This window comes from Lonchura striata, chromosome 2 (genome assembly GCF_050655825.1).
Source record: "Lonchura striata isolate lonStrDom1 chromosome 2, ASM5065582v1, whole genome shotgun sequence".
Classification (NCBI taxonomy): Eukaryota; Metazoa; Chordata; class Aves; order Passeriformes; family Estrildidae; genus Lonchura; species Lonchura striata.
Genome location: NC_140704.1, coordinates 80808881 through 80823760, shown reverse-complemented (window position 1 = coordinate 80823760; position 14880 = coordinate 80808881).

Here is a 14880-nt window from a genome sequence, read left to right as displayed (position 1 = left end):
ATCGAAGGATGGACCCCGTACGGATGCTGTCCCCTCCTCAAACTTGTGCTGCCCTGAGAGACCCAAGGGAGCCCTACAAACTGACACCAGGAACCTGGACTGGTGAGTTTTCTTTCCCAGGGAAAATGGCCAAAGGTTGTGCCCTGGGGCCCCTGGCCCAGGGCTTGGCACCTGAATGCAAAAAATCCTTATATCGAAGGATGGACCCCAGACAGAATGTTGTCCCCACCTCAGACTTGTGCTGCCTTGATAGACCAAGGGAGCCCTACAAACTGACATCAGGAACCTGGTCTGGTGAGTTTTCATTCCCAGGGTAAATGGCGAAAGGATGTGCCCAGGCGCCGCTGGGCCTGGGCTGCAACCTGACTGCCAAATATCCTTATATCGAAGGATAGAGCCCAGACTGAAGTTGTCCCCTCCTCAAACTTGTGCTGTCTTGATAGACCCAAGTGAGCCCTACAAACTGACATCAGGAACCTGGACTGGTGAGTTTTCTTTCCCAGGGAAAATGTCCAAAGGATGTGCCCAGGGGGCCCCTGGCCCTGGGCTCCAGCCTGACTTCAAATGATCCTTATATCAAAGGATGAACCCCATACGGATGCTGTCCCCACCTCAAACTTGTGCTGCCCTGATAGACCCAAGGGAGCCCTACAAACTGACATCAGGAACCTGGACTGGTGAGTTTTCTTTCCCAGGGAAAATGGCCAAAGGATGTGCCCATGGGCCCCTGGACCTGGGCTGGGCACCTGACTGCAAAAAATCCTTTTATCGAGGAATGGATCCCAAAAGGACGTTGTCCCCACCTCTAAACTGTGCTGCCCTGATAGACCCAAGGGAGCCCTACAAACTGACATCAGGAACCTGGACTGGTGAGTTTTCTTTCCCAGGGAAAATGTCGAAAGGATGTGCGCAGGGGGCCCCTGGCCCTGGGCACCAGCCTGACTTCAACAGATCCTTATATCGAAGGATGGAACTCATACAGATGCTGTCCCATCCTCAAACTTGTGCTGCCCTGATAGACCCAAGGGAGCCCTACAAACTGACATCAGGAACCTGGACTGGTGAGTTTTCTTTCCCAGGGAAAATGGCCAAAGGATTTGCCCATGGGCCCCTGGACCTGGGCTGGGCAACTGACTGCAAAAAATCCTTATATCGAATTTTGGACCCCTGATCGAATGTTATCCCCACCTCAAACTTGTGCTGCCCTGATAGACCCAAGGGAGCCCTACAAACTGACGTCAGGAATCTGGACTGGTGAGTTTTCTTTCCCAGGGAAAATGGCCAAAGGATGTGCCCATGGGCCCCTGGACCTGGGCTGTGCACCTGACTGCAAAAAATCCTTATATCGAAGGATGGACCCCAGACCGAATGTTGTCCCCACCTCAAACTTGTGCTGCCCTGATAGACCCAAGGGAGCCCTACAAACTGACATTAGGAACCTGGACTGGTGAGTTTTCTTTCCCAGGGAAAATGTCCAAATGATGTGCCCAGGGGTCCCGGGGCCTGGGCTGGGCACCTGACTGCAAAATATCCTTATATCGAATGATGGAGCCCAGACCGAAGTTGTCCCCACCTCAAAATTGTGCTGCCCTGATAGACCCAAGGGAGCCCTACAAACTGACATCAGGAACCTGGACTGGTGAGTTTCCTTTCCCAGGGAAAATGGCCAAAGGATGTGCCCAGGGGGCCCCTAGCCCTGGGCTGGGCACCTGACTGCAAAAAATCCTTATATCGAAGTTTGGACCCCAGACAGGATGTTGTCCCCACCTCAAAATTGTGCTGCCCTGATAGACCCAAGGGAGCCCTACAACCTGACATCAGGAACTTGGACTGATGAGGTTTATTTCCCAGGAAAATGAGCAAAGGATGTGTCCAGGGGGCCCCTGGCTTGCGCTGGGCACCTGACGGCAAAATATCCATATATCGAAGTTTGGACCTCAGACCGAAGGTGTCCCCTCCTCAAAATTGTGCTGCCCTGATAGACCCAAGGGAGCCCTACAAACTGACATCAGGAACCTGGACTGGTGAGTTTTCATTCTTAGGGAAAATGGCCAAAGGATGTGCACAGGGGCTGCTGGGACTGGGCTGGTCATCTGACTGCAAAAAATCCTTATATCGAAACATGGACCCCAGACCGAATGTTGTCCCCACCTCAAACTTGTGCTGCCTTGATAGACCAAGGGAGCCCTACAAAATGGCATCAGGAACCTGGACTGGTGAGTTTTCATTCCCAGGGAAAATGGCGAAAGGATGTGCCCCGGCGCCGCTGGGCCTGGGCTGGAACCTGACTGCCAAATATCCTTATCTCGAATGATGGAGCCCAGACTGAAGTTGTCCCCTCCTCAAACTTGTGCTGTCTTGATAGACCCAAGGGAGCCCTACAAACTGACATCAGGAACTTGGACTGGTGAGTTTTCTTTCCCAGGGAAAATGGCCAAAGGATGTGCCCAGGGGGCCCCTGGCACTGGGCTCCAGCCTGACTTCAAAAGATCCTTATATCGAAGGATGGACCCCATACGGATGCTGTCCGATCCTCAAACTTGTGGTGCCCTCATAGACCCAAGGGAGCCCTACAAACTGACATCAGCAACATGGACCGGTGAGTTTTCTTTCCCAGGGAAAATGGCCAAAGGATGTGCCCAGGGGCCCCTGGACCTGGGCTGGGCACCTGACTGCAAAAAATCCTTTTATCGAGGAATGGATCCCAAAAGGACGTTGTCCCCACCTCTAAACTGTGCTGCCCTGATAGACCCAAGGGAGCCCTACAAACTGACATCAGGAACCTGGACTGGTGAGTTTTCTTTCCCAGGGAAAATGTCCAAAGGATGTGCCCAGGGGGCCCCTGGCCCTGGGCTCCAGCCTGACTTCAAAAGATCCTTATATCGAAGGATGGACCTCATACAGATGCTGTCCCCTCCTCAAACTTGTGCTGCCCTGATAGACCCAAGGGAGCCCTACAAACTGACATCAGGAACCTGGACTGGTGAGTTTTCATTCTTAGGGTAAATGGCCAAAGGATGTGCACAGGGGCTGCTGGGACTGGGCTGGTCATCTGACTGCAAAAAATCCTTATATCGAAACATGGACCCCAGACCGAATGTTGTCCCCACCTCAAACTTGTGCTGCCTTGATAGACCAAGGGAGCCCTACAAAATGGCATCAGGAACCTGGACTGGTGAGTTTTCATTCCCAGGGAAAATGGCGAAAGGATGTGCCCCGGCGCCGCTGGGCCTGGGCTGGAACCTGACTGCCAAATATCCTTATATCGAATGATGGAGCCCAGACTGATGTTGTCCCCTCCTCAAACTTGTGCTGTCTTGATAGACCCAAGGGAACCCTACAAACTGACATCAGGAACTTGGACTGGTGAGTTTTCTTTCCCAGGGAAAATGGCCAAAGGATGTGCCCAGGGGGCCCCTGGCACTGGGCTCCAGCCTGACTTCAAAAGATCCTTATATCGAAGGATGGACCCCATACGGATGCTGTCCGATCCTCAAACTTGTGGTGCCCTCATAGACCCAAGGGAGCCCTACAAACTGACATCAGCAACCTGGACTGGTGAGTTTTCTTTCCCAGGGAAAATGGCCAAAGGATGTGCCCAGGGGCCCCTGGACCTGGGCTGGGCACCTGACTGCAAAAAATCCTTTTATCGAGGAATGGATCCCAAAAGGACGTTGTCCCCACCTCTAAACTGTGCTGCCCTGATAGACCCAAGGGAGCCCTACAAACTGACATCAGGAACCTGGACTGGTGAGTTTTCTTTCCCAGGGAAAATGTCGAAAGGATGTGCCCAGGGGGCCCCTGGCCCTGGGCTCCAGCCTGACTTCAAAAGATCCTTATATCGAAGGATGGACCTCATACAGATGCTGTCCCCTCCTCAAACTTGTGCTGCCCTGATAGACCCAAGGGAGCCCTACAAACTGACATCAGGAACCTGGACTGGTGAGTTTTCTTTCCCAGGGAAAATGGCCAAAGGATGTGCCCATGGGCCCCTGGACCTGGGCTGGGCAACTGACTGCAAAAAATCCTTATATCGAATTTTGGACCCCTGATCGAATGTTATCCCCACCTCAAACTTGTGCTGCCCTGATAGACCCAACTGAGCCCTACAAACTGACATCAGCAACATGGACCGGTGAGTTTTCTTTCCCAGGGAAAATGGCCAAAGGATGTGCCCATGGGCCCCTGGACCTGGGCTGTGCACCTGACTGCAAAAAATCCTTATATCGAAGGATGGACCCCAGACCGAATGTTGTCCCCACCTCAAACTTGTGCTGCCCTGATAGACCCAAGGGAGCCCTACAAACTGACATTAGGAACCTGGACTGGTGAGTTTTCTTTCCCAGGGAAAATGGCCAAAGGATGTGCCCAGGGGTCCCGGGGCCTGGGCTGGGCACCTGACTGCAAAATATCCTTATATCGAAGGATGGATCCCAGACCGAGGTTGTCCCCACCTCAAAATTGTGCTGCCCTGATAGACCCAAGGGAGCCCTACAAACTGATATCAGCAACCTGGACTGGTGAGTTTCCTTTCCCAGGGAAAATGGCCAAAGGATGTGCCCAGGGGGCCCCTAGCCCTGGGCTGGGCACCTGACTGCAAAAAATCCTTATATCGAAGTTTGGACCCCAGACAGGATGTTGTCCCCACCTCAAAATTGTGCTGCCCTGATAGACCCAAGGGAGCCCTACAAACTGACATCAGGAACTTGGACTGGTGAGTTTTCTTTCCCAGGGAAAATGGCCAAAGGACGTGCACAGGGGCCGCTGGGACTGGGCTGGTCATCTGACTGCAAAAAATCCTTATATCGAAGGATGGACCCCGTACGGATGCTGTCCCCTCCTCAAACTTGTGCTGCCCTGAGAGACCCAAGGGAGCCCTACAAACTGACACCAGGAACCTGGACTGGTGAGTTTTCTTTCCCAGGGAAAATGGCCAAAGGTTGTGCCCTGGGGCCCCTGGCCCAGGGCTTGGCACCTGAATGCAAAAAATCCTTATATCGAAGGATGGACCCCAGACAGAATGTTGTCCCCACCTCAGACTTGTGCTGCCTTGATAGACCAAGGGAGCCCTACAAACTGACATCAGGAACCTGGACTGGTGAGTTTTCATTCCCAGGGTAAATGGCGAAAGGATGTGCCCAGGCGCCGCTGGGCCTGGGCTGCAACCTGACTGCCAAATATCCTTATATCGAAGGATAGAGCCCAGACTGAAGTTGTCCCCTCCTCAAACTTGTGCTGTCTTGATAGACCCAAGTGAGCCCTACAAACTGACATCAGGAACCTGGACTGGTGAGTTTTCTTTCCCAGGGAAAATGTCCAAAGGATGTGCCCAGGGGGCCCCTGGCCCTGGGCTCCAGCCTGACTTCAAATGATCCTTATATCAAAGGATGAACCCCATACGGATGCTGTCCCCACCTCAAACTTGTGCTGCCCTGATAGACCCAAGGGAGCCCTACAAACTGACATCAGGAACCTGGACTGGTGAGTTTTCTTTCCCAGGGAAAATGGCCAAAGGATGTGCCCATGGGCCCCTGGACCTGGGCTGGGCACCTGACTGCAAAAAATCCTTTTATCGAGGAATGGATCCCAAAAGGACGTTGTCCCCACCTCTAAACTGTGCTGCCCTGATAGACCCAAGGGAGCCCTACAAACTGACATCAGGAACCTGGACTGGTGAGTTTTCTTTCCCAGGGAAAATGTCGAAAGGATGTGCGCAGGGGGCCCCTGGCCCTGGGCACCAGCCTGACTTCAACAGATCCTTATATCGAAGGATGGAACTCATACAGATGCTGTCCCATCCTCAAACTTGTGCTGCCCTGATAGACCCAAGGGAGCCCTACAAACTGACATCAGGAACCTGGACTGGTGAGTTTTCTTTCCCAGGGAAAATGGCCAAAGGATTTGCCCATGGGCCCCTGGACCTGGGCTGGGCAACTGACTGCAAAAAATCCTTATATCGAATTTTGGACCCCTGATCGAATGTTATCCCCACCTCAAACTTGTGCTGCCCTGATAGACCCAAGGGAGCCCTACAAACTGACGTCAGGAATCTGGACTGGTGAGTTTTCTTTCCCAGGGAAAATGGCCAAAGGATGTGCCCATGGGCCCCTGGACCTGGGCTGTGCACCTGACTGCAAAAAATCCTTATATCGAAGGATGGACCCCAGACCGAATGTTGTCCCCACCTCAAACTTGTGCTGCCCTGATAGACCCAAGGGAGCCCTACAAACTGACATTAGGAACCTGGACTGGTGAGTTTTCTTTCCCAGGGAAAATGTCCAAATGATGTGCCCAGGGGTCCCGGGGCCTGGGCTGGGCACCTGACTGCAAAATATCCTTATATCGAATGATGGAGCCCAGACCGAAGTTGTCCCCACCTCAAAATTGTGCTGCCCTGATAGACCCAAGGGAGCCCTACAAACTGACATCAGGAACCTGGACTGGTGAGTTTCCTTTCCCAGGGAAAATGGCCAAAGGATGTGCCCAGGGGGCCCCTAGCCCTGGGCTGGGCACCTGACTGCAAAAAATCCTTATATCGAAGTTTGGACCCCAGACAGGATGTTGTCCCCACCTCAAAATTGTGCTGCCCTGATAGACCCAAGGGAGCCCTACAACCTGACATCAGGAACTTGGACTGATGAGGTTTATTTCCCAGGAAAATGAGCAAAGGATGTGTCCAGGGGGCCCCTGGCTTGCGCTGGGCACCTGACGGCAAAATATCCATATATCGAAGTTTGGACCTCAGACCGAAGGTGTCCCCTCCTCAAAATTGTGCTGCCCTGATAGACCCAAGGGAGCCCTACAAACTGACATCAGGAACCTGGACTGGTGAGTTTTCATTCTTAGGGAAAATGGCCAAAGGATGTGCACAGGGGCTGCTGGGACTGGGCTGGTCATCTGACTGCAAAAAATCCTTATATCGAAACATGGACCCCAGACCGAATGTTGTCCCCACCTCAAACTTGTGCTGCCTTGATAGACCAAGGGAGCCCTACAAAATGGCATCAGGAACCTGGACTGGTGAGTTTTCATTCCCAGGGAAAATGGCGAAAGGATGTGCCCCGGCGCCGCTGGGCCTGGGCTGGAACCTGACTGCCAAATATCCTTATCTCGAATGATGGAGCCCAGACTGAAGTTGTCCCCTCCTCAAACTTGTGCTGTCTTGATAGACCCAAGGGAGCCCTACAAACTGACATCAGGAACTTGGACTGGTGAGTTTTCTTTCCCAGGGAAAATGGCCAAAGGATGTGCCCAGGGGGCCCCTGGCACTGGGCTCCAGCCTGACTTCAAAAGATCCTTATATCGAAGGATGGACCCCATACGGATGCTGTCCGATCCTCAAACTTGTGGTGCCCTCATAGACCCAAGGGAGCCCTACAAACTGACATCAGCAACATGGACCGGTGAGTTTTCTTTCCCAGGGAAAATGGCCAAAGGATGTGCCCAGGGGCCCCTGGACCTGGGCTGGGCACCTGACTGCAAAAAATCCTTTTATCGAGGAATGGATCCCAAAAGGACGTTGTCCCCACCTCTAAACTGTGCTGCCCTGATAGACCCAAGGGAGCCCTACAAACTGACATCAGGAACTTGGACTGGTGAGTTTTCTTTCCCAGGGAAAATGTCCAAAGGATGTGCCCAGGGGGCCCCTGGCCCTGGGCTCCAGCCTGACTTCAAAAGATCCTTATATCGAAGGATGGACCTCATACAGATGCTGTCCCCTCCTCAAACTTGTGCTGCCCTGATAGACCCAAGGGAGCCCTACAAACTGACATCAGGAACCTGGACTGGTGAGTTTTCATTCTTAGGGTAAATGGCCAAAGGATGTGCACAGGGGCTGCTGGGACTGGGCTGGTCATCTGACTGCAAAAAATCCTTATATCGAAACATGGACCCCAGACCGAATGTTGTCCCCACCTCAAACTTGTGCTGCCTTGATAGACCAAGGGAGCCCTACAAAATGGCATCAGGAACCTGGACTGGTGAGTTTTCATTCCCAGGGAAAATGGCGAAAGGATGTGCCCCGGCGCCGCTGGGCCTGGGCTGGAACCTGACTGCCAAATATCCTTATATCGAATGATGGAGCCCAGACTGATGTTGTCCCCTCCTCAAACTTGTGCTGTCTTGATAGACCCAAGGGAACCCTACAAACTGACATCAGGAACTTGGACTGGTGAGTTTTCTTTCCCAGGGAAAATGGCCAAAGGATGTGCCCAGGGGGCCCCTGGCACTGGGCTCCAGCCTGACTTCAAAAGATCCTTATATCGAAGGATGGACCCCATACGGATGCTGTCCGATCCTCAAACTTGTGGTGCCCTCATAGACCCAAGGGAGCCCTACAAACTGACATCAGCAACCTGGACTGGTGAGTTTTCTTTCCCAGGGAAAATGGCCAAAGGATGTGCCCAGGGGCCCCTGGACCTGGGCTGGGCACCTGACTGCAAAAAATCCTTTTATCGAGGAATGGATCCCAAAAGGACGTTGTCCCCACCTCTAAACTGTGCTGCCCTGATAGACCCAAGGGAGCCCTACAAACTGACATCAGGAAACTGGACTGGTGAGTTTTCTTTCCCAGGGAAAATGTCGAAAGGATGTGCCCAGGGGGCCCCTGGCCCTGGGCTCCAGCCTGACTTCAAAAGATCCTTATATCGAAGGATGGACCTCATACAGATGCTGTCCCCTCCTCAAACTTGTGCTGCCCTGATAGACCCAAGGGAGCCCTACAAACTGACATCAGGAACCTGGACTGGTGAGTTTTCTTTCCCAGGGAAAATGGCCAAAGGATGTGCCCATGGGCCCCTGGACCTGGGCTGGGCAACTGACTGCAAAAAATCCTTATATCGAATTTTGGACCCCTGATCGAATGTTATCCCCACCTCAAACTTGTGCTGCCCTGATAGACCCAACTGAGCCCTACAAACTGACATCAGCAACATGGACCGGTGAGTTTTCTTTCCCAGGGAAAATGGCCAAAGGATGTGCCCATGGGCCCCTGGACCTGGGCTGTGCACCTGACTGCAAAAAATCCTTATATCGAAGGATGGACCCCAGACCGAATGTTGTCCCCACCTCAAACTTGTGCTGCCCTGATAGACCCAAGGGAGCCCTACAAACTGACATTAGGAACCTGGACTGGTGAGTTTTCTTTCCCAGGGAAAATGGCCAAAGGATGTGCCCAGGGGTCCCGGGGCCTGGGCTGGGCACCTGACTGCAAAATATCCTTATATCGAAGGATGGATCCCAGACCGAGGTTGTCCCCACCTCAAAATTGTGCTGCCCTGATAGACCCAAGGGAGCCCTACAAACTGATATCAGCAACCTGGACTGGTGAGTTTCCTTTCCCAGGGAAAATGGCCAAAGGATGTGCCCAGGGGGCCCCTAGCCCTGGGCTGGGCACCTGACTGCAAAAAATCCTTATATCGAAGTTTGGACCCCAGACAGGATGTTGTCCCCACCTCAAAATTGTGCTGCCCTGATAGACCCAAGGGAGCCCTACAACCTGACATCAGGAACTTGGACTGATGAGGTTTATTTCCCAGGAAAATGAGCAAAGGATGTGTTCAGGGGGCCCCTGGCTTGCGCTGGGCACCTGACGGCAAAATATCCATATATCGAAGTTTGGACCTCAGACCGAAGGTGTCTCCTCCTCAAAATTGTGCTGCCCTGATAGACCCAAGGGAGCCCTACAAACTGACATCAGGAACCTGGACTGGTGAGTTTTCATTCTTAGGGAAAATGGCCAAAGGATGTGCACAGGGGCTGCTGGGACTGGGCTGGTCATCTGACTGCAAAAAATCCTTATATCGAAACATGGACCCCAGACCGAATGTTGTCCCCACGTCAAACTTGTGCTGCCTTGATAGACCAAGGGAGCCCTAGAAAATGGCATCAGGAACCTGGACTGGTGAGTTTTCATTCCCAGGGAAAATGGCGAAAGGATGTGCCCCGGCGCCGCTGGGCCTGGGCTGGAACCTGACTGCCAAATATCCTTATATCGAATGATGGAGCCCAGACTGAAGTTGTCCCCTCCTCAAACTTGTGCTGTCTTGATAGACCCAAGGGAGCCCTACAAACTGACATCAGGAACTTGGACTGGTGAGTTTTCTTTCCCAGGGAAAATGGCCAAAGGATGTGCCCAGGGGGCCCCTGGCACTGGGCTCCAGCCTGACTTCAAAAGATCCTTATATCGAAGGATGGACCCCATACGGATGCTGTCCGATCCTCAAACTTGTGGTGCCCTGATAGACCCAAGGGAGCCCTACAAACTGACATCAGCAACCTGGACTGGTGAGTTTTCTTTCCCAGGGAAAATGGCCAAAGGATGTGCCCAGGGGCCCCTGGACCTGGGCTGGGCACCTGACTGCAAAAAATCCTTTTATCGAGGAATGGATCCCAAAAGGACGTTGTCCCCACCTCTAAACTGTGCTGCCCTGATAGACCCAAGGGAGCCCTACAAACTGACATCAGGAACCTGGACTGGTGAGTTTTCTTTCCCAGGGAAAATGTCCAAAGGATGTGCCCAGGGGGCCCCTGGCCCTGGGCTCCAGCCTGACTTCAAAAGATCCTTATATCGAAGGATGGACCTCATACGGATGCTGTCCCCTCCTCAAACTTGTGCTGCCCTGATAGACCCAAGGGAGCCCTACAAACTGACATCAGGAACCTGGACTGGTGAGTTTTCTTTCCCAGGGAAAATGGCCAAAGGATTTGCCCATGGGCCCCTGGACCTGGGCTGGGCAACTGACTGCAAAAAATCCTTATATCGAATTTTGGACCCCTGATCGAATGTTATCCCCACCTCAAACTTGTGCTGCCCTGATAGACCCAAGGAAGCCCTACAAACTGACATCAGGAACCTGGACTGGTGAGTTTTCTTTCCCAGGGAAAATGGTCAAAGTATGTGCCCTGGGTTCCCCTAGCCCTGGGCTGGCACGTGTCTGCAAAATATCCATATAACGAAGTTTGGACCGCAGACAGAAGTTGTCCCCTCCTCAAAATTGTGCTGCCCTGATAGACCCAAGGGAGCCCTACAAACTGACATCAGGAACCTGGACTGGTGAGTTATCTTTCCCAGGGAAAATGGCCAAAGGATCTGCGCAGGGGGCCCAGGAGCCTGGGCTGGGAACCTGACTGCAAAAAATCCTTATATCGAAGGATGGATCCCAGACCGAAGTTGTACCCTCCTCAAACTTTTGCTGCCCTGATAGACCCAAGGGAGCCCTACAAACTGACATCAGGAACCTGGACTGGTGAGTTTTCTTTCCCAGGGGAAATGGCCAAAGGATGTGCCCAGGGGGCCCCTGGCCCTGGACTGGAACCTGACTGCAAAATATCCTTATATCGAAGGATGGATCGCAGACCGAATGTTCTACCCACATCAAACTTGTGCTGTCTTGATAAACCCAAGTGAGCCCTACAAACTGACATCAGGAACCTGGACTGGTGAGTTTTCTTTCCCGGGGAAAATGGTCAAAGGATGTGCCCTGGGGGCCCCTAGCCCTGGGCTGGCAGCTGTCTGCAAATAATCCATATATTGAAGTTTGGACCGCAGACAGAAGTTGTCCCCTCCTCAAAACTGTGCTGCCCTGATAGACCCAAGGGAGCCCTACAAACTGACATCAGGAACCTGGAGTGGTGAGTTTTCTTTCCCAGGGAAAATGGACAAAGGATGTGCCCAGGGGGCCCCTAGACCATGGCTGGGCACCTGACTGCAAAAAATCCTTTCATTGAGGAATTGATCCCAAAAGGACGTTGTCCCCACCTCAAAACTGTGCTGTCCTGATAGACCCAAGGGAGCCCTACAAACTGACATCAGAAACCTGGACTGGTGAGTTTTCTTTCCCAGGGAAAATGTCCAAAGGATGTGCCCAGGGGGCCCCTGGCCCTGGGCTCCAGCCTGACTTCAAAAGATCCTTATATCGAAGGATGCACCCCAGACCGAATGTTGTCCCCACCTCAAACTTGTGCTGCCCTGATAGACCCAAGGAAGCCCTACAAACTGACATCAGGAACCTGGACTGGTGAGTTTTCTTTCCCAGGGAAAATGGTCAAAGTATGTGCCCTGGGTGCCCCAAGCCCTGGGCTGGCACCTGTCTGCAAAATATCCATATATCGAAGTTTGGACCGCAGAAAGAAGTTGTCCCCTCCTCAAAATTGTGCTGCCCTGATAGACCCAAGGGAGCCCTACAAACTGACATCAGGAACCTGGACTGGTGAGTTTTCTTTCCCAGGGAAAATGGCCAAAGGATGTGCCCAGGGGCCCCTGGACCAGGGCTGGGCACCTGACTGCAAAAAATCCTTATATCGAAGGATGGACCCCAGACCGAATGTTGTCCCCACCTCAAACTTGTGCTGACCTGATAGACCCAAGGGAGGCCTACAAACTTACATCAGGAACCTGGACTGGTGAGTTTTCTTTCCCAGGGATAATGGCCAAAGGTTGTGCCCAGGGGCCCCTTGCCCTGCGCTGGGTCCTGACTGCAAACTATCCTTATATTGAAGGATGGATCGCAGACCGTAGTTGTCACCACCTCAAATTTGTGCTGCCCTGATAGACCCAAGGGAGCCCTACAAACTGACATCAGCAACCTGGACTGGTGAGTTTTCTTCCCCAGGGAAAATGGCCAAAGGTTGTGCCCAGGGGCCCCTGGCCCTGGGCTGGGCATCTGACTGCAAAAAATCCTTATATCGAAGTTTGGACCCCTGATCGAATGTTATCCCCACCTCAAACTTGTGCTGCCCTGATAGACCCAAGGGAGCCCTACAAACTGACATCAGGAACCTGGACTGGTGAGTTTTCTTTCCCAGGGAAAATGGCCAAAGGATGTGCCCAGGGGGCCCTAGACCTGGGCTGGGCACCTGTCTGCAAAAAATCCTTTTATTGAAGAATGGATCGCAAAACGAATTTGTCCCCACCTCAAAACTGTGCTGCCCTGATAGACCCAAGGGAGCCCTACAAACTGACATCAGGAACCTGGACTGGTGAGTTTTCTTTCCCAGGGAAAATGTCCAAATGATGTGCCCAGGGGGCCCCGGGCCTGGGCTCCACCCTGACTTCAACAGAACCTTATATCGAAGGACGGACCTCATACGGATGCTGTCCCCTCCTCAAACTTGTGCTGCCCTGATAGACCCAAGGGAGCCCTACAAACTGACATCAGCATCCTGGTCTGGTGAGTTTTCTTTCCCAGGGTAAATGGCCAAAGGATTTGCCCCGGGGCCCCTGGACCTGGGCTGGGCAACTGACTGCAAAAAATCCTTATATCGAAATTTGGACCCCAGACAGAATGTTGTCCCCACCTCAAACTTGTGCTGCCCTGAAAGACCCAAGGGAGCCCTACAACCTGACATCAGGAACTTGGACTGGTGAGTTTTATTTCCCAGGGAAAATGAGCAAAGGATGTGTCCAGGGGGCCCCTGGCTTGGGCTGCGAACCTGACGGCAAAATATCCATATATCGAAGTTTGGACCTAAGACCGAAGCTGTCCCCTCCCCAAAATTGTGCTGCCCTGATAGACCCAAGGGAGCCCTACAAAGTGACATCAGGAACCTGGACTGGTGAGGTTTCTTTCCCAGGGAAAATGGCCAAAGGTTGTGCCCAGAGGGCCCTGGGCCTGGGCTGGAACCTGACTGCAATATATCCATATATCAAAGGATGGATCGCAGACCGAAGTTGTCCGCACCTCAAACTTGTGCTGCCCTGATAGACCTAAGGGAGCCCTACAAACTGACATCAGCAACCTGGACTGGTGTGTTTTCTTTCCCAGGGGAAATGGCCAAATGATGTGCCCAGGGGCCACTGTCCCTGTGCTGGAACCTGACTGCAAAATATCCTTATATTGAAGGATGGACCCCAGAGCGAAGCTGTGCCCACCTCAAACTTGTGCTGCCCTGATAGACCCAAGGGAGCCCTACAAACTGACATCAGGAACCTGGACTGGTCAGTTTTCTTTCCCAGGGAAAATGGCCAAAGGATGTGCCCAGGGGCCCCTGGCCTTCGGCTGGGACCTGATTTCAAAATATCCTTATATCGAAGGATGGATCGCAGACCGAAGTTGTCCTTACCTCAAACATGTGCTGCCCTGATAGACCCAAGGGAGCCCTACAAACTGACATCAGCAACCTGGACTGGTGAGTTTTCTTTCCCAGGGAAAATGGCCAAAGGATGTGCCCAGGGGCCCCTGGACCTGGGCTGGGTCCTGAATGCAAAAATTTTTTACCAAAAGAAGAATCCCAGACTGAATGTTGTCCCCACCTCAAACTTGTGCTGCCCTGATAGACCCAAGGGAGCCCTACAAACTGACACCAGAAACCTGGTCTGGTGAGTTTTCTTTCCCAGGGAAAATGTCCAAAGTATGCGCCCAGGAGCCCCTGGCCCTGAGCTGGGCCCTGAATGTAAAAAATTGATGTTTGGACCCCAGACTGAATGTTGTCCCCACCTCGAATTTGTGCTGCCCTGATAGACCCAAGGGAGCCCTACAAACTGACATCAGGAACCTGGACTGGTGAGTTTTCTTTCCCAGGGAAAATGGCCAAAGGATGTTCCCAGGGGGCCCCTAGCCCTGGGCTGGGGTCTGTCTTCAAAAAATCCATATATCGAAATTTGGACCGCAGACAGAAGTTGTCCCCTCCTCAAAATTGTGGTGTCCTGATAGACCCAAGGGAGCCCTACAAACTGACATCAGGAACCTGGACTGGTGAGTTTTTTTCCCAGGGAAAATGGCCAAAGGATGTGCTGAGAGGGCCCTGGCCCTGGGCTGTGCACCTGACTGCAAAAAATCCTTATATCGAAGTTTGGACCACAGACCGAATGTATTCCCCACCTCAAACTTCTGCTGCCCTGATAGACCCAAGGGAGCCCTACAAACTGACATCAGGAACCTG